Raw genomic sequence first — 21,960 nt, forward strand, 5'->3', positions numbered from 1 at the left:
AGTGTGGGGGAGTACCCCACATTGCCCTCAGCAGAAGGACAAGCCAGATAATTTCCTCTCGTTTGGCCTCTTCAGAAATGGACTGCTTTCATCACCTCTGAAAAATGATCTCAGGATATTATCCTTCAGCAAATTTACATGTAGAGTTAGTATTAACGGCAGGGGTGAATTCTTAGGGCTCCCATTTAAAAGAAGATCCATGCTGTCACCAGAACGTGCAGCTTTTTCTGAGGCAACATCAATGGTGGGGGAAGGAAGCACACCACACATGGAGCTCATTAAACATGAATCTTATCAAATCTTCCAGCATTCTGGTGACATCCATGACTTACAGAGACCAATGGGCAAATTACCTGACCACTAGTTAGAAAACCTTGACATTAGACCTGGCTTTGTCATCAACCCCTTGCATATATTGACCAGTTTCTGAAGATCTACTTCTGTCTCTCTTTCTCCCTCTCTCTGTATGCACATATGTAATGTATATACACGCACATACACATTATTATTTTTTTAATCTGGGTGATCTGTGGCCCGTAAATCTGATTTCTGTTCTCATGTTCTCTGATGCTGTAATGTTTCAACGGTCAATGAACCCCTTCCCCACACCAGATGGAAGCAGCGGAGCTAACACTAGCTAGAACCCACTTCTTACACTAAGTGCAGAGAGCATGTTAAATTTGGAAAGGGCTTTAGAGATACTTCAGCCCCTTCATCTTACAGATGAGTACGCTGGGCCCAGAGAGCTGATTTCCTCAGGTCACGCAGCTGGAGACCCCAGGTTGAATTCCCCCGCACTGCCTTGCTCCTCCAAGAAACTTACTGTAGAGATGGGGCCCCCAGTCCAGCCTCTGTGACCAGTTTAGGTGAGCACAGAACATGTCTTTAGGCTGTATCTTCCTACCACCCCAACCATCTGCAGTCCTCACCTGGCTTTCTCATTAAGACCAGGAATAACTGGGCCAGAATACAATAGTCTTGGGTTCAGGAGCACAAATTTAAAACAAAACTAACAGTACCATTTCACTTGGGTGGTGCTTCTTTAAACATACCAGCTCTGCTGTGTGAGACTTTGAGCCATCAAGGGCCACTGAGACAGGGCTGTGGTTTCTCCAATGAGGAGTACAGCAGCAAGTCTCGTTTGTTTTTAGAGTCTTGAATCAAATGTAAGAGAGACAAAAATCCATAGAGGACATTTCCATACAGATGTACTTAGATTTTTAGAACTCACTATGCTCAAAACAGAATTTATATCTAATCTCTGCTGCACACCCATAGTCTGTTTCTTAGTCTCTGTGAATGGCACCTCCACCCATCTGGTGCTCAGGCCAGTAACCTAGCAACTGTCACCAGGTCCTCCTAAATATCTTTGAAATCCACCCTCTCTTTTTTTCCAAATCATTCCCTGCCTCAGCAATGACACACTGAATTTGCCTCCATCATTCCATCATTTCTCCTACTGCCAATGTACCTTCCAGTCTGTCCTCATGGCAGCTGGACTGATCTGTAATGCAAATGACATTTGGTCATGTCATTTTCCCACTTAAAATCTTTCATTCACTCCCCCATAGACTTCAGGAAAACCCAAATGCTAAGCACATAATGCTCATCATAGTCTCTTTCTCATCACTGTCCCTGCACACGCGGGAGCCATGGCTATCCTGAACTATATTGAGCACTCTTGTTTCTTTTGCCATCACATCTTTGCACATGTTGTCTTTCCGCCTGAGTCACACCTCCCTCCTTCATCACACTGTGTTCAGCTTGTCCTTCAAGATGCAAGCTGGCCATCTTTTCTTCTTGGAAGCCTTCACCAAGCCCCAGGCTGTTTATGGAATATGTATCCTCCAGGGGTGTAATTTCTCTGTCTTCACTCGGTGTGAGTTCCTTGAGGGCAGTGCAATATGTCTTTGATCTTTGTGGCCACCGTGCTTTAGTACCCAGCACACAGTAGGTGTCAATCACATGTTTGCTAAATATGAGAATGACTCAGAATAAACGGCTTTGGTTCTATAACTTCTTATCAAGATTTTGGGAAAGTTATTTTTCTGAGCTTCAGTTTTTCTAATCCGTAAAATGGGGTTTAACAATGCCTAATGCTGTGAGGATTAAATGAGAAGTAAATGCAAAAATCTTTTGTAAAGTGAGTAGCAATGTGCATTATTATAAATGCAAACTCATATTTCCCATGCATGTGCACATTTTCATATATGCACTTGGTATGCACATATCATATGCATCCATGTGTCTGTGTTTTTGTTCCTGCATGGTTATGTGGAAAGTCAGTTTCCAAACCACTGTCTCTAGATTCCACTCTTTAAAAGGCATGCTGAAATAGATGCATAATATAATTCCTTTTTGGTAACTAGTCCAGGCTCTAGATAAAGCAGTTTGTGGCAAGTGCCCTCCAATTAACAGCTGTTCTGTGAATTCATTATATCCGTACATGTAAATACAAACTCAGTGGAAATGTGTAAGGCACTGAGTGGATAATAATAACCTATTATCATTTTCACTAGGATTGTTATTGTACCTTTCTACAAAAATGGTAACATTGAAGGCAGTTTCTCACTAGGTTTTCCTTTTCTCATCAGTCACCTGAAGGTATTGTTCTCCCCATTTAGCATGTGAACAAACTGAGGCACAGGGGTTGCATTTAACCTGACTCCTTTCCAGTGTTGCAACAGGGTGGAGATCCGAATCCTAGGGAGCCTGTTCTCCGGTATTCTTCTCCTCCCCCCATAGGTCGGTGCGGGGAATCGCACAGGACAGGTGATTGATAGAAACGAGCCAGAGCAGATCAGTGCGTAAATTCATCTGTGCTTACTTATAATGCTTTGAGTGCCACAGGTGTTTCTGCACTTTACACCTGCTTTAAATGCGGAATCCACTATTTTACCACGAATAGAGAGGGAAGTTCCCGGTGATTCCCGGGAAGGGGACTGCGCCTCCCCCCGCAGCGCCGCCCGGGCTGTGAAGCGAGAGGCGCGTCACCTTCGAACCCGCCCGCCCGGTGCCCTCGGCGGGGAGGAGGCTGCGGGCCCCTCTTCGACCTCGTCCACCTCCTGCCTCTTGTTCTTGCTCAGGAAGCCAGGTGGCGCCAACTCTCAGCCGCGCCGGGGCCCAGGAGTCCTGCGGGCTCGGAGCGGGCGCGGGCGGCCGGCGGCGCGGGGCGGGCTGCTCCCCTCTGCGCCCCGCGCCCTGGGCGCGCAGATCCGCTCTCCCCTCCTCCGCTCGCCTCTCGGGAAGACGCAAACCTGCAGGAAAACGGAGTGTCCTGCGCGCCACATGGAGCTTGGGGAAAGGAAATGATGAAAGCCATGAGGTTTCCCGGTTCTCCGCGGCGTCCACGGTGGGTTTTGCTTTGGGGAGAGAGCCAGGAGAGGCCAGGGTTCCTGGCCGCCGGCATCCCGCGTCTGTCTGGGTTGCAGACGACCCGTGGGGCTCGGGCACGCGCCGCCCGGTGTCGCATACCTCGGGGTGCGGGATCGTGTCTCCGTGTGTCGTGTGTGATGGCCGTTCCTAGTGAAAACGTATATGTGCATGTTTGTAGAGAGGCAGAAATCCAGCTGCAAAGGACAGCGTTGAGCTTCTCTCATGTGACAGCTGAAGATCTAAGACTATTCTAGAAGGCATACGTTTCCGTTTTCAAACCCCATTTTTTATCCTTGAAGTGTTTCCAGTCTTTGAACTACTGTTATTCAACAGGGAGAGAGGAGAACCTTCATTATATGATTATATTGATTAACTGGAGCTAAACTAAACTTCATCGCACCAAAATGTTTGTTGAAACCTGGAAAATACCTACTAATCTGGTAATGAAAATTTGGTCATCCACTTGTGCTGCTGTAAATCATCACCAAATTCAGAGTTAAGAGGAATTCAATACAAGCAATTTTTTTTTTGTATTCACTGCAATACTAAGAGTATAGAGTTGGTATTGTGGGCCTGGCCTGTAGCAATTTAAGATTTTAATTGAAATGACAGTAACACACACACAAACACATAGAGCACTAAGCAGCATTAGTAATGATGACAATGTGCTATTAATGCTGTTTTTTCTTTAGTACTGGTAGTGTGATTATTATGGTGTGTACTTTAGAGCAGTGTTTTTCAAACTGCAGGTTGCTAACCATTAGTAACCCATGAAATCAATTATGTGGGATTTGACTAGCATTTTAAAAATGCAATAGAAAATATCAGAAGGATAAGTATTCTTTCACAGTTTTTTTCATACATGTGCGGGTACTGGGTTGCAATGTAAAATGTATTTCTCATAGATTAAAAAGAAGTTTGAGAGCTGTGGTTTTAGAAAACTCCATGTTTCTCTGACAAGGTTCCCATCAGTTTCAGGCTTTTCAGGCTTGGCTTGTGAGGCTGAAGCCCCTGCTGCCCTTGGTGCTCTAGCCTGAGCTATAGTGGGGACATCCCCTCTTGCAGACTTGACACTGAATGTGATCCTCAGTGAAAATGAGTTTGGGAGGTGGGAACTCAATTCTGAAAATCTCAACACAGTGTTTTTCCCCTGATTGTGAAAGTATTGATAATACTGGAGAAGAGAGCATGGCAGGCTTCAGGCCCCAGGAAGAAAACTGGCAAGAAAGAATGACGTGGAGCCTAGGACAGGACTGGCGGCAAGAGGAAGATAATTCGAATAGGAACTCGGGAGCAGAGACCGGAGCAGAAGGGGCCTGTTCAAGCTAGGAATGGGAGGTGGGGAGGAGAGGTGACTGCAGTCAGAAATTTTGGCAAGGGGACCCATTGTCTTAATAGGGACAGGTGGAATAGTCTTGAATCATGGGAAGCAATTTAAGAGCTCAGAGACTGATGTTCGGGGTAAGGAATAATTCTGTCTCTTCTCCTATCTCTCTGCTTCAGTGTCTACGAGGAGCAGACACTACTTTGACTGTTCAAGTTTCAGGACGCTGATTAAAGCATATTTACTAGAAGGCAGACCATTCTATTTCCTGGTAAGTGGACCTACTAGAGCCTGTCCTCAGGAATATTAACCATCTCTCTCTTTTCTTCCATTCCAGAGACTAGGGTTGTGGGAGTTTGTTTTGTTTTGTCATATTTTGTTTGTTTGTTTTTTTTTTTTTTGCGATAGGGTCTTGCTCTGTTGCCTGGGCTGGAGTGCAGTGGTGTCATCATAGCTCACTGTAACCTCAAACTCCTAGGCTCAAGCCATCCCCCTGCCTCAGCCTCCCAAGTAGCTGGGACTAGAGGTGTACACCACCATGCCCAGCTAATTTTTCTATTTTTTGTAGAGATGGGTTCTCGCTCTTGCTCAGGCTGGTCTTGAACTCCTGACCTCAAGCAATACTCCTCCCTTGGCCTCCCAGAGTGCTAAGATTACAGGCCTGAGCCACTGTGCCCAGCCCAGATAGTAGGATAGAGCCAAGGTGCAGGTTAGCTATGGCCTTCCTTCTCTCTCTTCACCTAAAATCATGCTGACCGTGGCTTTGGGTTCCTGCACCATGTGGTCAGGCAGAGGGAAAGCAGATTTAGATGTGCACCTGGGGAGAGATGGACCTAGCTGCATGCTACATCTTAGCTTTGCCAGAGCTCTACGATGAGGTTTATGCTGTTTTTGCCCCAGTAGTAATCAAGTGGGCATTATTTCCCCTATTCTATTGTTCCAGAAGTGTATATTTCCTTATAGCAGTTGTTCTGAAATTGTAGCAGGCTTTAGAATCACCTGAAGGGCTTCTTAAATCACAGACTAGACTCCACCCCTAGTTTCCGATTCAGCAGGTCTGGGGTACGGTTTGAGAGTTTGCATTTCTAACCTGTTCCCAAGTGATGCTGCTGCTGGTCATGGGACCAGGCCTGGGGAAGCACTGATCTCTGAAATCTCAAAAAGGGTGTGGAATGGGAAGGTGACTGGCAGAGCAAGATGGGAGCTCTCCTAAGTTCTTCAGCCAAGTCAGTCCCCTAGCTCTCAAGGCCGCCGGAAGACCCGATCTTAAGGAAGGCAATTCAGGCAGCAACACCACCAGCTCTCAGTGGTTAGTTTTAGTGTTCCCCATCTTGAGGGAGACTCCCAGGAAGGGGGGCTCAGCAGAGCATGTGTGCTGGGCACCTTGTTCCTAGAGCACTCGGCCTGTGACTCCGTGTGCAGTCCCTGTGGGAGCTGTGCTGGCCCTTGGCCACAGCACCAGGCTTTCCTAGGTTTTGCCCCTGCCTTGTCTTGCAGGGCCTAGAAGTGTAAACTACAGTTCCCACTCACCTTTGCAGCAAGAGTTCAGGATGCAATTTAGGTTCCCATAATGAAATACAGTCAGGTAAGATTTGAAAGGCAGCTGTGTAGGTGTACAAGACGGCTCTGGAAGACATGAGGATGGGCAGTGGCCTGACTCCATGGTCCACTGTCTGGTCACCAGCCTCATGGCTGTGGGGACTCTGATGGCTGCCCCTGACTGGGCTCCTCCAGCCCTTCCACGTGGTACCTTGTATCAAAGCCTCTGATCATGGCAGATCTATGGTTTTCTGTTTCCTGTACTGAACCATGACTGACAGGGAGCAAGGCCGTCGGGGTGGTTCACGTGAGGTCAGGGTTAGTGTGAACACGGAGTCGTACAGACCCTGCAGTGGTGAGATGGCTGTCCTGACCAGGGCAGGTCGGGGGCAGTGCGTGTAATCAGGAGGGGTCCCTGCCATCCACAAGCCAAGGGGCTGAGGGAGGACCGTCCCGCATTGCTGCTGTCACCTCACGCTGCCGCTTTTGCCACAAGGCCTCACTGCCACTGCCTGCCTTTTCTGATTTCCACAGAAAAGAAAAAAAAAAAAACAATTTTTTTTTGTGGAATTTAGGCAAAAATTTTCACTAGGGTTTAATGACTGACCTGCCCATTTTGATACTTGATTGTATATTGTCCTGTTTTGTGGTCTAATCTCTGGACATTCACTCCCCGAGGAGGCTCTAACCTGCTTAGGGGCAGTGAGTTTTCAGTTTCCAGCCCGAGGGTTGAATGACCAGTCACTGAGGACGATCAGCTTCGTCGCGTGCGAACCCAGAGCCGGGCAGACTCTGCAGGTCTCTGTGGCAGCAGCAACGGGGCCGCTTCCTCTGCTCACTCGCTGCCTGAGCCCTGCCCACAGCCGTGCACCTGCAGGTATTACTCGGCGGCTGATTCTTCGGCTCATCAATTCTTCCTGAGCACAGACAAGACAGACTATGTGTCACTTAACTAATGTTTGTCCGGAAGGAATTGATTGCCCTGGTAACTGCATCGTCGCTCACAAACACACGGCAGCCCTCTCTGCAGGAGGGGTGCACAGCCCCGCTGTGTGGCATGCAGTTGTGACCACTGGACTGCTGCTGGCCAGCGCAATGGGAGTAGAAACGACTGCCCTTGGTTTCCAGTCCCTCTACCACCATGTCAGCAGTGACGCAGAGAGAGGAGGCTCCCAGCGTCGGTGGCAGAGCCAAGACCACGTGCAGCAGCAGGGCAGCACGATCCAAGACGGAGAGATGGCTAAAACTTTAAAATATATACATGAATTCTGTATTAATTTACTTCTGTGAAGTAGTTGGGATTTTAGAGGCTCAATAAACGGCATCTCTCATCCTTACCAGAGTTTGGTACTAACTTTATGGTGTCAGGAATCAGAAGAACAGAGATTAAAAATACCGGCTGTATTACTAATAAGAGCTGGATTGAGACAGCCGCCACAGTGCGCTTGTGAATTGCTCCACCGGCTGGCAGTCACCTAGGCCCTGGCAATCTGGGCACCACAGGCCTCCCCCCAACCCCACCGCACAGAGGGTACCTGCCCGGCTGGCTCAGGGGTGCTGGAGGGACTGCCTGGGCACACTCTGTTCCTTCTGCAAATGCACCAATCAGACGAGTCGCTCCTCCTGCCTGGTGGCAGGAAGCGGCTTGGGGAGTTACTGCACAGCAGGCCCTGCCCCTGAAAACTGTAGTTCTGAGCAATAGAGGTTTCTGGAGGTATTTAGTTACCGTAGAATTTTATCACTCTAGCTATCTGAAAGAACTTACCAGAAATAGAAATAGTAGGAGAGGTCAGAAACATGTTAATTTTTGTTTCATTTTTATTCTTGCATATTTAAAGCCTAGGGGTAAACATTCAAGTGACAGATCAAGGCATTGAAATAGAAGTTTAGGGCTGGGTGTGGTGGCTCATGCCTGTAATCCTAGCACTCTGGGAGGCCGAGGTGGGAGGATCGCTCGAGGTCAGTTCAAGACCAGCCTGAACAAGAGCGAGACCCCGTCTCTACTAAAAATAGAAAGAAATTATCTGGACAACTAAAAATATATAGAAAAAAAATTAGCCGGGCATGGTGGCACATGCCTGTAGTCCCAGCTACTCTGGAGGCTGAGGCAGGAGGATTGCTTAAGGTTGCTGTGAGCTAGGCTGATGCCACGGCACTCTAGCCGGGGCAACAGAGCGAGACTCTGTCTCCAAAAAAAGAAAAAGAAATAGAAGTTTAAGCGATGGTGATTCTGACCATTGGCACTTCACTGCAATAGGGCAGCAATGCCATATTGAATGGGAGCTTTGGCCTGAACACTAACATGACTGACTTTCTGCCAAGCTGTCCCTGGCCCCCAGAGCCCGGCTAGTTGTTGTTAATTGATGGCCTATGGCTTCTCAGTGCTAGGCTCTGCTCTGGCTGCTGGACCTCAGAGGGAAATGGGGTTGTTTTGAAACCCAGTGTTCTTAATGGAGCTATTCCCAAACCTAAAATGTGTGAGAAAATAACCTAGAAGTGAAATGAGAAACTGGTCTATCGAAAAGTTGGTGACCTTTCCAAGGTTGCTTTTAAAAGAATAGATTTGTTTTACTTGACACTTTGGGAAATTATTTAATAAAACATAACGTCAAAGAGATTATCCAGTATGTTCCATGTCCTGCAGCCTGGAATATCTAAACTATTTAATAAATCCTTGCAAATGAGCATCATTATTAGTGAAATTTTGTTGCATAATTTGGCATGGACTATTTTGAGTTGTCAGACTTCTAGGCGCTATCACAGAATTGGCAAGATTCAAGGGATTTTTCTGATTTAATGACATTTTTCTTTATTGTCCTCATAATCACCTGCTTTATGAACTGTGGGTAGAGCTGATGTTGCAACTGGTAATTTTCTTACAACCCAAATGCATTTATATTTTTCCATCTTTTGATCTCCATCATTTCTGGGAATTGTTAGTAGATGGAATAAAAAGAGAATACATTATAAACAATTCAAAACACCAAAAACAAAATTCCTTGGACCTTTTACAGATACCACACATGCAAATAAATGTGGCTTTGCATTCCAATGGCATTCGAGTAGGGATTACATTTTCCTCATTAACCTCTTTCTTAACCAAACAGTATTGTTTTTTAAGTATTGTTTTATCTAAATCGAGTGTGACATTTTAAGTTAATTCACACTGAATCAGTTTAAGTGAAGAGGTAGAATGTCGTATTCTTTTGAACCCAGCAATTATGCAATCCTGATTGAATTGTACCAAAGTAGGAATGCCTACTATTTTAGGATGAATCAAGAGGTTGATTGTATTGCTTGCAAAGCCAAAAAACCTATTAGAAGTGCTAAGTATGTTTTTCCCCTCTGCACTACTGAGGAAAGAAGTGGAAAAAACAATCCATGACGTATACCTCGGGTCTAAACAGGATTGCTCTCCTTACGGCAAACCATTTATAAAATGAATGTACTTATTTCTAATTGAAGAAACACCCAATCTGTTTTCAATCTGTCATAACCAATAATTCCTCTGCTAATATGTGGACTTTAATTTGAAGCAGTGGGAATCTTCTCTTTTCTCCAGAAAGTCAAGAAGGTTGTTTAGAGAGACTGTACAATTTTGGTAGGAGCAGAAATGCAACTTCATTATTTTTTAAACTTCTGTAAACAATTATGCATGAATCTGTGATTTTTGTCCTAATATAGAACAAAAGTATACATTGTTTTCAGTGTTGGTATTGGGCAATGGATGATGAATATTTGTGGGTGTTTAGGTATGTGCATCTAAGTAAAAGGACGGAGACATTAAAATAACATTGTCTAAATTAAACCCACCAATTTTAAGAATCCCCGTGTCAGCTGTCTTCACTCTGCTGTTATCTCTGTCTTACTTTGTCAGGCATTCTTTTTCCTTCTGCCATCGTCTCATGCATTGTTTTCAAGCTCCTGTAAACCTAGCTCAAGATGGCATGAGTTAGAGTTGGAAAGAGAGCCAACGCTAGTCTCCTTGGTGTCCACAGTTTCAAAACACATGCTTTAATGTTATTTGACACCATTTTTCTGCATGTGCTTTTTTGGAAATTGGAAAAATACACTACTGAGAGTTTGTCAGATGAAACCAAATTGCAAAACATTTGCAAAACTGAATTATTGACAAAATTCATGTTATTCCAAACGGGCCTGCTTGATTGAAAGCAGTTGCAGTGTTTCAACATGAGCACGTTCCTCATCCTTTCTGTTGCCTGTGTGTCTGTGGATTCCTGCAAAGTGCAGGTCTGGACTTCTCCTGTCCTCAGACAGCAGTTTCTACAGAGCTAGCTCAGAGCAGAGTAGAGCTAGAGTATTAGAACACTTCTAGGCCTTTTAGTCCTTGAGTGATCATCCTGGAAAATTGCATCCTCATGTTCTTCCACAGTCATCTCTAGTTCGTAAGAGGCTGATGTCCCCCTCAGATGCCCGCAGTGTCCAGCACTGCCTGCCAAATTGCATCGTCGTGCTTGGTTGCCAGCATGTGCCTGGATGCAGCTATGCCCTGTGCAAGGTCCCATGAAGAGATACTCATTTCGAGTCATGTGACTTCAGGGGCAACTTGCCACTTATTCCTGAATGTCTCAGTTTAGCTGACACTTAACGTACTTCTGAGAATGACACCAAACTCTCGCCACTAACCAGAAACAGGCCATTTCTATTGAGAAAGGAGAAAAATAGTGTTTTGGAAAATTTGTTGTATACTTGGTGAATATCATTAACAAGTTGGAATTAAATATTTTTTAAAAGCCCAAATGTGTAGTGTATGTGATGTGTGCTGAGAGAATTTTTTAAAAACGTAATATATTGGCCGGGCGCGGTGGCTCACGCCTGTAATCCTAGCACTCTGGCAGGCCGAGGCGGGTGGATTGTTTGAGCTCAGGAGTTCGAGACCAGCCTGAGCAAGAGTGAGACCCCGTCTCTACTAAAAATAGAAAGAAATTATATGGTAAAAAAAAAAACCAACATAATATATTTAACATCTCAATTGCCTTTTGACTAAGATGGAATTAGCATCCTAAAAACTGACCAAAGAAGGTGAAAAAATGATTTGTTTTTATTTTCCCATTTTAAATTTCCTTCTTTTGTCAAATTGCTTTCAATTAATAAGGAAAACCATCAAGAGCAACATGATTCATCTCTATTTGGAATTTCAGAAAAGCTAACATCCCAAACCCTGTCTTCTGAGGTTTTCAAAGGACTTTTGCTGCCCAGCTTCATCTTGTTTAAAGATGTTAAAGCTGTGTTGAGATTAATATCAACCATCAGAAAGTAATATCATAGTTCTGGTTGTCATTATCCTGTTTAGACATGCTAGAACTAGATTGCCTGTGTTAAAACTTAATGGACTGGAGAAGAGAAGCATTTGAAATCTTAATGGTGGGGGCTTCAGCTATCCAGGCATCTGCCAGATGTCTCCTTTTCTAAATTCGGAACATCTGATAAATCCATGATTTGCCTCAATTAGTGTCCTTAGCCCTCACTGCACGTTAGAGTAGCCCAGAATTTAAAATAAAAAAATTGATAGGCAGGCTCCATCACAGGCTAATGAAAGCAGAATCTCTCAGGGTGGGGCCCAGACATTGGTTTTTTTGTTTATTTTTTAAAGTGCCTCAAGTGATTCAAATGTGCAGCCAGTTTGGAATCACTAAGCCACATGATAATGTCATCTTTCAGAAGGGAGAGGGAGAGGAAGCGAGGAGGATTAACACCCTGCTTCTAATTCTGGCCAACTAGGAGGCCCTGAATGGAAAATCAGAAGTGACAGGAACCCTGGAAGAGGGCCACCTGGCCATCAGAAAATTCCAGAGGGATGTGGTCACTGCCAGACACACACTCAGTTAGTCTGAGCTTAAAAATATTTCAGGAAATTATAAAGGCCTGACTTTGACACCCTGGCCCAAGATTCCAAAAAGAAGCAGCAGAGGAGATTCCTCAAAATAAAATTCAGATCCTACTATTGTAAATAGTCCAAAGCCCGGAGGGAGGAGGGGCGAGGGGAAAAGAAAAGAAAAAGGAAGGAGGCAGCCAAAAAGATTTAATGTCTTCAGGCAGGAAGCTGTCTGCTGAGATCTGATATATTTTTAAATGGTGTGTGTAAAATGTGAAAGGCGATCTAGAGAAACAAGCATGGGTACAAAAAGATCTGTCAAGAACATGTGAGAAAAAGAGAAAGACTGAATCCAGAAGGAGGCTAATGTTCTAGATGATGAAGAGAGCTGTTGGAATCAAACGCAAGAAAGTGTAGGATGCGTGCAGGGCTGGGATGGCATCATGCCAGTGGTGAAGGTCACGGAGTAGAAGCCTGTGTAGACCAGCAAGGCTGGGACGACGTTTAGTAAGAAACGATTGAAGGGCAAGCTCACTTAGGAGCAGATGCCAGCTGTCCTAAATAAGTTTAAACACTGGCCTGGAAATAACAAACCAGAATGTTAATAGAATTTTCAGTTGACATTGCTTAAATCTCTAAAAATTATGGAGAATGAGAGAGGTGCCCAAACACTGCCCCACCTTTTTTTTTTTTTCCAGGAAGAAAGTAGGAAAAATCTTTGAACTACAGACTAGAGAGCCTGCTGCTGCTTCAGTTCAAAAAATCCTAGGATTTACTTTAAAATGCAGTTTGCAATATTTGCTAAATTGAATCATGCCTGTGACATATAGTAGAAATAAGAAATCATGACATTTTAAATAATCAAATTCAAATTCGGTAATATTATAGTTCATAACCTTTGAGAATTACATAAAAACTAAGTACCCTCTTGAAGTGGTTACATATTACGGTATAACAAACCCTCTCAAAACTTACCATTAATTTGCTCACAGTTCTGCAATTTGCGCTAAGCCTCCCTGGTGGTTCTTCTGCCGGCTGTGTCTCCAGGGTCATCAGCCATCCGATGGCTTACCTGAGGCTGAACGGCCCAGACAGCCTCAGTCTCATGGTTGGTGGTTGTCGCTGGCTGTCAGCGGGGCCCTGTGTCTGCAGCAGGAGAGCGAGGACCAACCTATTTGGCGGTGGCAGCATTCCAAGAGAACCAGGGCAAGAGCTGCAAGGCTTCCTGAAGCCAAGGCCGGGAAGTCACATGACATCACTTCTGCTTCGTTCTTTCGTTCAGAGTGAGTCGTAAGGCCGGGCCAGAGCAGTGGGCCGGGGAATAGACAACACCTGTAGGGGGCGTCACGGCAAAGATTTGTGGCCACATCTGATCTATCACACCTCTCCTCAGAACAGTTCTTCCACACTGATGCTCTTTAATTTCAGGGGATTCATGTATCCTCCCAACCCCAGTTCAGAGCCTTTCATCTGTTCTAACCACAAGTATATTTAAATGAGGATGCTAAAGAAGCTCAAGAAGACTAAAGCCTTACCCACAGCCGAACATACTTACTGAGCACACAAGCACATAGCCTGGCCTGTGTCACCCAGGCTCCACAACTCCCAGCACTGTGCCGCTTCTGTTATGCCCGACTGATGATCGCTTTGTTATTACAGGAAATGAATCCCAGCAACTTTATAAATCACTCAACCACCAAATCAGGACAATTTAAGTCAAAATATAAGTATTTTATTTAATTAGTATATTCTATACATACACCCAGATAAGAAGGTAGGCTGGTTGAAAATACGGTTGAGCCTTAAACACCATGAGAGTTCGGGGCACTGATCCCCCATGCAGCCAAAATCCTCGTATAACTTGACTCCCCCATAACTTAACCACGAATAGCCTCCTGTCAACTGGAAGCCTTATCAGCAACATGAACAGTTAACACGTTTTGTATATGTGTTACATACTGTATTCTTACAATAAAGCAGTTTAGAGAAAAGAAAATGTTATGAAGGAAATCATCCTTTAGGAAGAGAAAATATATTTCCTGTTCATTAAGTGGAAGTGGATCATCATAAAGGTCTTCATCCTCATCATCTTCAGGTTGAGGAGGCTGAGGAGGAGGAAGAGGAGGAGTTGTTCCTGCTGTCTCAGGTGGCAGAGGTGAAAGGAAATCCACGTATAAGTGGAGCCTCACAGGTCAAACCCCTGTTGTTCAAGAGTCAACTGTACATGCGAGGGGTAAATTATTTAGTTGATTTGCAAACTAGCACAATTATTTATACATTGTGAGCCGTTCCCTAAGCCTAGCTCTGTTTTTACTGACAGGTACTCACTCTGCTTCAATTAACACACATGGGAAAGTTGTTTGTAACAGATCATTTGTGATTAGCAAAATTGTTTTCACTTTTAAACCATCTGCTTAAAAATCATTCATTGTAGGACAGCAAATAATCCATTTACATTGTTTTAACTTACATAAAAACCAGGCACTGTTACCACCACAAATTTTTGTTTTTCCCTCATAAAATAAAGATAATTAAAGGGAAATTGATGTGGTTTAGTTTAAATTATTGCCTTTTTGTTGTTGTTGCCAATGAATGAGTTCATATGAGGGCTGCAGGTGTGCTTAGTTTTAAAAAAATTATGAGTCTTTTATTTTATTCTTAATTTTTATTTTGTTTTTAAATTGTTTTTGCTGAATTTGATCAGTTGATCTGGTCCAAATGGGTGGAGAGAAACTAACTAGTTTTGAAAAATCTGATTTTCATACATTATCAACTAATAAAAGCAGGGTTTTTTTCTTACCTTTTTATCATAAAATTGTTTAAACACGCAGAGAAGTGGAAAAAAAGAATACAACGAACACAAATAACCCAACATCTTTAATCAGTAATTGCTATCATTTTGCCATCTTTATTTATCTGTATTTTTTTAGTTGGATCACTCTAAAGTTGCTCCCAAGCACTTCAGCACACATCTGCAAAAAATGAGGACATCCTCTTACATAACCAAATTCCAATATATCCCACTTAATAAATTAATAGCAATTCCCTAATATCATGTAACACTCAGTCCATATTCAAATTATTACCTTGGTTTTATAGATGTTTTTTAGAGCATGCTTTTTAAAAATTAATTGTTTATTTATAATTGACACAGAATAACTGTACTTTTTTTTCTTTTCTTTTCTTTTTTTTTTTTTTTTTTGAGACAGGGTATCACTCTGTCACCCCTGCTAGATTGCAGTGGTGTCATCACAGCTCACTGTAACTTCAAACTCCTGGGCTCCAGCAATCCTCCTGCCTCAGCCTCCTGAGTAGCTGGGACTACAGCGGCAACATGTCCAGCTAATTTTTCTATTTTGTGTAGAGACGGGGTCTGGCACTTACTCAGGCTGGTCTCAAACTCCTGACCAAGCTATCCTCCCGCCTTGGCCTCCCAAAGTGCTAGGATTATAGGCGTGAGCCACTGCGCCTGGCTAATTGTACACATTTATGGGATATGTAATACTTGTGATGTTTTAGTGCATGTATACATTGTATAATGATCAACTCAGGGTATTTATGGATTTTTTTCCAATTTAGAATCCAATCAAGGAACACATGTTAACAATTGTTATGTCTTCCGTTTCTTTTAATCCAAAACAGCACAACCCAGCCCCTTCCCATACTATTAACTTTTCAAAGAGGCCAAGCTAGTTGCCTATTACAGTACCCCAATTCTGGACTTCTGATTCTTTTTTCATGGTGGTTTAATTTGTTCCTCCATCTTCTGTATAGCCTGTACAGCTGAAGTCTTGCTTAGATTCAGGTTGTATGTTTGGAATAACACTCATCGGTGAAGCTGTCTTCTCAGTACATCGGGAACACACTGAGCCTGGCTGCCCCACTATTAGTGATGCCAGGTTTGATCCTTGAATTAATATGGTGGCAACCACAGCTCTCTTCACTGTTAAGATATATTTTCCCTTTGTCAATTTGCTAGTTGTTCTGGGGTGAGAATTTGGTGCCACACAAATATCCAGTTCCCTAAAGTTAGTTATTTTTCTTCTCTTTTTTTAAAATTATAACTGGTTGTACTTTTGATTTTCATAAAGAATTATACTGCATTTTTCAAAGCTTTCATCAAGCTGGTATATTCCACCTAAAATTCTGAAAACAAACCAATGTCTGCATTAAACCTTTAGCTAATTTCTCATTTGCTGGTGTCAGTACCATTCTGGTTTATAGCAGCCAAGCACAGCAGGACTAGCAGACTGGGTGTCGGCGGGTTTCCAGAGCTATGCGCAGTAGTTCCCTTATCTATTTATGTTATTTTATGACTATTACATGCTAAAGTTAGAAATGGAGCAATGGAAAATGCTATGGAAGTAAATGTCACACTGGCATGAATAATGAAATGATATCAGGGAAGTGCCCAGTGAACCAAGAAGCCAGGCCTTGCCGTAGGTATGATGGCTACTAGACTCTTGTGGAGAATTGTCCCACACACCGAAATTGAAATGTGGATCCCTTGAAGTGACTTCTTCGTTTCTTTTTTCAAGCAGGTCAGCAGATGTGAGTGAAAACATACCAGTCACCAAACATGGTGGTATCAAGCCTAATTAGAAATAGAAAATCATTCTCAAGTCTGAGTCTGTTCATTTTCTTTATTTCATTTGTTTTTGTTTCACGCTCATCTGTGATTCATTTTCCTTTCGTCATCTTCCGCAATGGCTTCTGCAAGAATATCAGTCTTGAAACATACAACATGGCTCACACCCACTTCAAAAGTTGTTTAAAATCTCATTTATTATTTTATACTGTGGTCTCACTTAAAAGTCAGTGTTATTGAGACTACAGAGTACATACCTTTAATTCCCAGGGTGAAGGGGGCGGGGAGAGAGCAAGTGCAAGAGGGAGAGCTGGAGCTGTGAGAACTGTGAGGAAAACAGGAAAATCCAGGAGTCTTATAGGCAGATGAAGTCTCTAGACACTAAAAAACTGGAAAGTACCCAAAACCTGGACTTAGTAGAGTAGAGAAAAGTGATGAAGACCAGGACTGGTATTTTTTTCCATCAAGAGGTTAGTTGCTTAAAGACCACATTCCCAGGATTACAAGGATTTGCCTGAGTAGCCCAGGGAACATTTATCTGCAGTAGAATTAGGAAGACAAAGAGATAGAATTCTATATGAGCCACTATTACATGAGACTGTATTTAGAACTTGAAATTAACACTGGGAGTAATCATATTAAATTGATGTCAGCAGGTGAAAGCTATATTAAGTAGGAATTATGTTTTTCCAATTAGCTTAAATTTTCAGATACTAAAATCCAGGTGTTACAGCCCAGTTGAGTTTAGCATCATTCCTTTAGAGAAAAGCAAAAACAACGCTATGCACTGAAATACCTCCTGCCAGTAGCTCAGCATTCTCATTCAACTCACTTTCCTTTCTCCACTCCCAAATAGAAAATAGTCACACAATTGAAAACTGTTTGGGAATGGACGAGGAGATTGTCCCAGCTGTCAGTAGGGTGTGTGCTGTTTCAACGCACCCCCATCCCAAAACATTTTGCAAACAGAAGAGAAAGCATGGACCTAATAGGAAAAAGAAGATCGGAGGGAAATTTTCCTGTTCCTGGTGCAATGGATAATTTTCTCCCTTTTTCTAGGGAAGCTATAAGTCACGCCTTCATAAGACGTTCAAATTTCAGACCACACATGTGTTTCAGGCAATTAATTACTCCGCAGCTCATTGCAGCAGGAAGCGAAAATAAGATATGGAATTTAAGGTAAGTGATTAGCAGACACCGAACTACAATTTTTATTTCTCTTGCTGAAGGGAGCTTGGCCGGAAGAGCCAAACAAACTCCTCTTACATGCAATGCTGCCATTGTCAACTTCAAATTCTCAACGTTTGGGCAGCCAATGCCTTCCTTCTGTTCTGGGTAAAACAAGGAAGAACACATAAGCATCACCCTATGATGCTAGCTTAAACCACTAATGATGGAAAATCTCATGCAAGTGAACAAATTACCATGAAAAGTTAATATGAAGGCCCCAAGTGTCTGGGTAGCCTAGAGCTGCAACGAATGTATTACAATGATGGCTTCTTACATCAGGCCAGAGCCTTGGTGTGCAAGAAATTTAACTTCACGATACAATTTAAATTGTATTTCAAGCCCTTGTGAAGTCAATTCAGGGACTTTCCCTGTCCATGGTGTCACATACGAATTCTAGGGGGGCTCACACAGTGCCAAGGCATTGGAGGGGCTCATCTGCTTCTGCATGTTGTCTCCACTCAGTGGACACTGAGTTGTCCCTGGTCACAAATTTGATCCTTGTGAGGTCCCCTTCGGCTCCACTCGCCCGCCCCTCAGTCTCGGTGCCTCTCGGGCTTCTTCCCCACTACTCTTGCACACACAGCTATCATTCTGCTCTCACACCCGCTGGGCCTGGGCCTGGGAAGCTTGTGAGGCCGTTTGAGACTTGAATGGCTAAGATATTACACATAGCCATATTTTTCCCTCTTCGGAATTCTCGCCGTTCTCAGGGATCTATCCAGGAAACGAGGTCCAGGTTCCCTCTATCTTACATCTGAGAAGGTTTTGCCTATTCCCCCAGAGCAGGGTGCAGGGCCCTTTCTCAGGAACCCCTCACTGTCTGCCGGTCACACTGGTTCCCTGCTTCTCCTCCCAGCCTTCTCCTTTTCTGGTAACAAGGGGAAAACAGACTTGCTTTCAATGTCAGCTCTTCTCCACGAGTGAGTGTTTTTTTTACAAAATTGTGATAAAATATATGTAACATAAAATTTACCATTTTAACCATTCTTAAATGTACAGTTCGGTGGCATTAAGTGCATTCACACTGTTGTGCCACCATCACCACTATCCATCTCCAGAAGTGTTTCGTCTCCCTACACTGAACTCTGCAGCCATTCTCTTATTCTCCCAGGTCCCAGTAACCACCATTCTACTTTCTGTCTCTATGAATTTGACTATTCTAGATACTTCATATAATTGGAATTGTACAATATTTGTCCTTTTATTACTGGTTTATTTCACCTAAAAATGTCTTCAAGATTTATCCATGTTGAAGTATGTGTCATATTTTACCCCTATTTAAGGCTGAATAATATTCCATTGTATGTGTATCCCATGTTTTCTTTATCCATTCATCTGTCCATGACAACTGGGTTGTTTCCACCTCTTGGCTATTGTGAGTGATGCTGCTATGAACATTGGTGCACAAATATCTCTTCAAGAACCTGGTTTCAATTCTTTTGGCTATATACCCAGAAGTGGATTTGCTGGATCATATGGTAATTCTATGTTTAATTATATTTAATTGCTTTACTTTTTTTCTTTCTTTTTAAAAGTTTCAATAGATTCAGAGGGTACAAGTGTTTTTTTTGTTACATGGATGAATTGTATAATGCTGAAGTCAGGGCTTTTAGCATACCTATCACCAGGATAGTATACATTGCACCCAATAGATAGATTTTTATTCCTCACAGCCCCCATCCTCCCCTTTTCTTAGTTTCCAATGTCCATTACAACACTTTATGACCATATATACCTTTCATTTGGCTCCCACTTATAAGTGAGAACATGCGGTACCAAATACTGGTTTTCCATTCCTGAGATACTTCACTTAGGATGACGGTCTCCAGTTCCATCCAAGTTGCTGCGAAAAACATTATTTCATTCCTTTTTATGGCTGAGTAGTATTCCGTGGTGTGTGTGTGTGTGTGTGTATGAATGACACATTTTCTTTCTCCACTCCTCAGTTGCTGAGCACTTAGGTTGATTCCATATCTTTGCAATTGCGAATTGTGCTGCAATAAACATTCAGGTGCAGGTGTCTTTTTTGTAAAATGACTTATTTTACTTTGGGTAGATACCCCATAGTGGGATTGCTGGATCAAATGGTAGGTCTACTCTTAGTTCCTTGAGGAATCATCATACTATTTTCCACAGAGATAGTACTAGTTTACATTGCCACCAACAGTCTGTATAAGCATTTCCTTTTCACCACATCCATGACAACATCTATTGTTTTGTGACGTTTTAATAATGGCCTTTCTGATAGGGGTAAGGTGGTATCTCATTGTGGTTTTAATTTGCATTTGCCTGATGATTAGTGATGTTGAGCATTTTTTCCATTTGTTTGTCAGCCATTTATCTTCTTCTGAAAAAAAAAATCTGTTCATGTCTTTTACCCACTTTCTGGTGCGGTGATTTTTTTTTTCTTGCTGATTTGTTTGAGTTCTTTTTAGATTCTGGATATTAGTCCTTTGTTGGATGTATAGTTTGTGATATTTTCTCCCACTCTGTACATTGTCTATTTATTCTGTTGATTGTTTCCTTTGCTGTGCAGAAACTTTTTAGTTTAATTAAGTCACATTTATTTATTTTTGTTGTTGCTGCATTTGCTTTTGGGGTCATAGTCATACATTCCTTGCCTAGGCCAATGTCCAGAAGAGTTTTTCCTATGAGCTCTTCTAGAAATCTTATGGTTGCCTGTCTTACATGTACGTCTTTAATCCATCTTGAGTTAATTTTTGCATATGATGAGAGATAGTGGTCCAGTTTCATTCTTCTGCATGTGGCTACCCAGTTTTCCGAGCACCATTTATTGAATAGGGAATCCTTTCCCCAGTGTATGTTTTTGTCTGCATTGTCAAAAATCAGTTGTTCATAGCTATATGGCTTTATTTCCAGGTTCTCTATTCTGTTCTATTGGTCTAGGTGTCTACCTTTATGCCAGTACCATGCTGTTTTGGTTACTATAGACTTGTAGTATAATTTGAAGTCTGGTAATGTGATGCCTCCAGATTTGTTCTTTTTGCTTAGGATTGCTTTGGCTATTCATGCTCTCTTTGGGTTCCATATGAAGTTTAGGATTGTTTTTTCTAGATCTGTGAAAAATGATGTTGGTATTTTGATGGGAATTACATTAAATCTGTAAATCACTTTGGGCAGTATGGACATTTGAATAATGTTGATTCTACCAATCCATGAGCATGATATGTTTTTCCATTTGTTTGTGTCATCTGTGATTTCTTACCCCAGTGTTTTGTAGTCCTCCTTGTAGAGATCTTTCACCTCTTTGGTTGAGTATATTCCTAGGTGTTTTGTTTTCTTTGCAGCTATTGTGAATGGTATTGAGTCTCTGATTTGACTCTCAGCTTGACTGTTATTAGTATATAGAAATGCTACTGGTTTGTGTACATTAATTTTGTAACCTGAGACTTTACTGAATTTATTTATCAATTCTAGGAGTCTTCTGGTGGAGTCTTTAGGGTTTTCTAGATATAACACTGTATCATTGGCAAATAGGAATAGTTTGACTTCCTCCTTCCCACTTTGGACGCCCTTTATTTCTTCTCTTGCCTGATTGCTCTGGCTAGGACTTCCAGTACTATGTTGAATAGAAGTGGTGACAGCAGGCACCCTTCTCTTGTTTCAGTTCTTAGGTGGAATGCTTTCAACTTTTCCCCATTCAGTGTGATGTTGGCTGTGGGCTTGTCATATATGGTTTTTGTTATTTTGAGATATGTTCCTTTTATGCCTAGTTTATTAAAGGTTTTTATCATGAAGTAGTGCTGGATTTTATTGAATGCTTTTTCCATATTTATTGAGATGATCATATGATTTTTGTTTTTACTTCTGTTCATGTGGTGAATCACAGTTATTGATTTGCACCTGTTGAACCTTCCTTGCACCCTGGGATGAAACCCACTTGATCACGCTGAATTATCTTTTTGATGTCCTATTGGTGTTGGTTTGCTTGTATTTTATTGAGGATTTTTGCATCTATCTTTATGAGGGATACTGGTCTGTAGTTTTCTTTTTTTGTTGTATCCTTTCTTGGCTTTGGTATCAAGGTGATACTGGCTTCATAGTATT

General features: G+C 42.6%; 1 long non-coding RNA gene across 4 annotated transcripts in view; it reads right to left on the reverse strand.

The window, feature by feature from the left end:
* Positions 1 to 3,165: 3,165 nt before the first annotated feature.
* LOC123638687 overlaps positions 3,166 to 21,960 on the reverse strand; it is an 83,711-nt gene continuing 64,916 nt past the window's right edge. For all 4 annotated transcript variants that reach the window (XR_006735438.1, XR_006735440.1, XR_006735439.1 and 1 more), the window contains 2 exons: positions 13,050 to 13,406; positions 3,166 to 3,522 (listed from right to left, as the gene is read on the reverse strand). This is a non-coding gene — a long non-coding RNA (uncharacterized LOC123638687). The remainder of the gene's footprint in view (positions 3,523 to 13,049; positions 13,407 to 21,960) is intronic.

Source organism: Lemur catta, chromosome 5 (assembly GCF_020740605.2).
Source record: "Lemur catta isolate mLemCat1 chromosome 5, mLemCat1.pri, whole genome shotgun sequence".
Lineage (NCBI taxonomy): Eukaryota > Metazoa > Chordata > Mammalia > Primates > Lemuridae > Lemur > Lemur catta.